Source organism: Mus pahari, chromosome 3 (assembly GCF_900095145.1).
Source record: "Mus pahari chromosome 3, PAHARI_EIJ_v1.1, whole genome shotgun sequence".
In the NCBI taxonomy this organism is placed as follows: domain Eukaryota; kingdom Metazoa; phylum Chordata; class Mammalia; order Rodentia; family Muridae; genus Mus; species Mus pahari.
Genome location: NC_034592.1, coordinates 55,935,906 through 55,939,225, shown reverse-complemented (window position 1 = coordinate 55,939,225; position 3,320 = coordinate 55,935,906).

Below are 3,320 nucleotides of genomic sequence, written 5' to 3'. Positions count from 1 at the left end.
TTGGGAGGCAGAGGCAGGTGGATTTCTGAGTTCGAGGCCAGCCTGGTCTACAGAGTGAGTTCCAGGACAGCCAGGGCTACACAGAGAAACCCTGTCTCTGATTTATTCAATAGCTGTCTTGAGCAGTAAATTCTCATCCCCGCAGCCTTACTAACTGATCATTTTCCTGGGGCTTTGGGGGGTGGGGTGTGGAATGGGGTGTTTTGTTCTTTATTGTTTTTTAAAGATTTATTTTTTTACATATATGTATCTGAAATACTTTGTCTTTTTATCTTTTATATATATGAGTACACACTGTAGCTGTACGGGTGGTTGCTGGGATTTGAACTCAGGACTTTCAGAAGAGCAGTGGTGCTCTTACCCACTGAACCATCTCTCCAGCCCTCTGAAATATTTTGTAACTCAGGCTACCTTCAAACCTGAGCCTCAGGCCAGGCGGTGGTGGTGCATGCCTGTAATCCCAGCACTCGGGAGGCAGAAGCAGGCAGATTTCTGAGTTTGAGGTCAGCCTGGTCTACAGAGTGAGTTCCAGGACAGCCCCTGTCTGGAACTCCAGGAGAAACCCTGTCTGGAGGGGGGGGGGACAGCGCTTCCTGCCTTAGTGCCAGGGTTACGAGCCTGTCCCACCTCTGTGGCTGGTAAAGTTCTAGAGGACAAAGACCCAGTGTCCCTCCTCACTGCTTGTGACACTCACATACCTGTCTGATTCTAGCTAACTGGGAATTAACACAGTGGACAACGCTCCTTGACTTTCTTGTATGTACCAGCTCTTTAAGGTTTATTTCTTTTAGCCTGTTCTATCAGCCTGTTAAGTGCTAGCAGAGGAAACAACCTTTAAGTAGTTCACAGGCCCCAAAGCAGGCAGCACATCTGTGCTCTTCCCAGGACTAGCCTCAGATGTCCCAGGGAGCAACTGATAGCAACCTGGCAGACATTTGGTAAGCTAATTTGCTGTATAAATAAGGCAAGGTAGAAATCTTTGGGGCCTTGATTAATGCAGATAAAGAAGCTTTTCTGGAATTTTTTTTAAGGGATGGTGGATGGGGGGCTGGGCCATAAAATGATATAATAATAATAATAATAATAATAATAATAACAACAACAACGACAACCACAACATTCTGAGAACTATATGTGTACCTTCAAAATAAGACCAGTTTGCAGAGGAATTAATGTAGGCCAAACCCTAAATGCACAGTCATGCTTTTTCCCAAAAATATTCTAAAACATGAGCTGAGAAACTTACTAAAAATGTTCTTGTTTCAACATTAAGCAAATGAGAGAGCTGCAGAAAATGCAGCTGCTAAATCTTAAAGGACTCTCAGTCTTTCCAAAGAGGTCAGGAGAACCACCCACCCCCACCCCCCACACCCACACCCCACCACCCACCCCACCCCCAAGGTGGCCACTGACTGTAACCAATGCTCGAGAAGAAAAGGCAGAAAGGTCGGAAGTTTAAGGTCATCCTCAGCTATGTAGGGAATTCAAGAACATTCTGGGCTACCTGAATGAGTTGAATTCCCAAAAGTCAAATTAAAAGATAAAGCCAATTTCTGAGTTCGAGGCCAGTCTGGTCTACAAAGTGAGTTCCAGGACAGCCAGGGCTACACAGAGAAACCCTGTCTCGAAAAAACCAAAAATAAATAAATAAATAATAAAAAAAGATAAGGTCAAAGCCAGGTGATGGCGCACACCTTTAATCCCAGCACTTGGGATGCTGAGGCAGGTGAATCTCTTGAGTTCTAGGCCAGTTCCTAAAGTTCCAGACATTAATATTTATTAATAGAAAGATGTACTGGAGCTGGACGTGTAACCTCAGCACTTGGTTTTTGTTTATCGTTGGTCTGTTTTGAAATTTGATTTTGTGTTGTTTTTTGTTCTTTGTCTGTTTTGAGGCAAGGTTGTTGCTGGCCTGAGACTCATAGAAATGTGCCTGCCTCTGCCTGTCCCGGATCAGAGGTGTGTGCCACCACACCAGGCTTCATTCCAGCACTCGAGAGAAGAGGCAGAAAAATCAGGACTTCAAAACCAACCCGAGCTACACAACAACCTGCCTCACCAATTTTTATTTTCTTTTTCAGAAAATGAAGAAAGGACAGGCAGAGAGCTGTTTTAGAGGCTATGAAATGAGAATTACTTTGGCAGGTAAAATAACCATGCCCTCTGCGTGTTAAGTCTTAATGTGATCATGTATCAGAATAACTTGCCCTGAGGGAGGCACAATGGTTGCCACTTGATTTGGTTACTGCTATGCACACAGAAGGAAGACGATCCGTATTTGGAGGGCAAACAGAAACGGAGACGTTAATATTGCTGCGATGTGCTCCATGACTAACTCCTTTGCTGAGGGAGGGACACTGGCTGCTAGCCGGGATGGTCACGTCTTCCTGGGGATTCTAAGTGGACCTGGCAAACAAGAGACCCTTCTGCTGTGTTGTGAAGTTGTAGAGAGTCCAGCACAGAGCTGGGGTTAAGAGAAACCCATGTTCAGAGGCTATATTGAGACAGAGGGACTGATTTACCAAGGGCACAGACACGGGTGCCTACAGAGGGACTGATTTACCAAGGGCACAGACACGGGTGCCTACAGAGGGACTGATTTACCAAGGGCACAGACACGGGTGCCTACAGAGGGACTGATTTACCAAGGGCACAGACACGGGTGCCTACAGAGGGACTGATTTACCAAGGGCACAGACACGGGTGCCTACAGAGGGACTGATTTACCAAGGGCACAGACACGGGTGCCTACAGAGGGACTGATTTACCAAGGGCACAGACACGGGTGCCTACAGAGGGACTGATTTACCAAGGGCACAGACACGGGTGCCTACAGACGGCTCTTCTTCCTCCTCTGGATGGTTGAGTATACTTCTCTTTTTAGGCTTAAAATGGGTTTTTTCCTCCTCTTGCAATGGACAGAGCTCCAATAAATGCAAATATTCTATTATTAATTTTGGAAAGAACTGTGTTTATCTCTCAGTTATAACTTTTATCTTTTTCTGTGTTGTTTTATTTGTATTTGAGAGGCAACGTGTGTGTAATATCACAAGAGTGAACCTTTGCTTAGCATGCTTGAAGTCCTGGGTCTTAGCAAAGAGTAAGAATAGTTTGCACTGGGGTTCATAGCTCATGTTTGTAATCCAGCATTTGGGACAGTGAGGCAGGAGAATCACAAATTCTAGGCCACATAGACCCTATCTCAGAAAGAGAATGAGAGTCAGACAGAGACAGGGGACACCCCAACCCCAACCACCCCCCCCCTCAAGTTCCGCAAGCCAGGTATAGTAATGTACAACTGTAATCCCAGCACTTGGGAG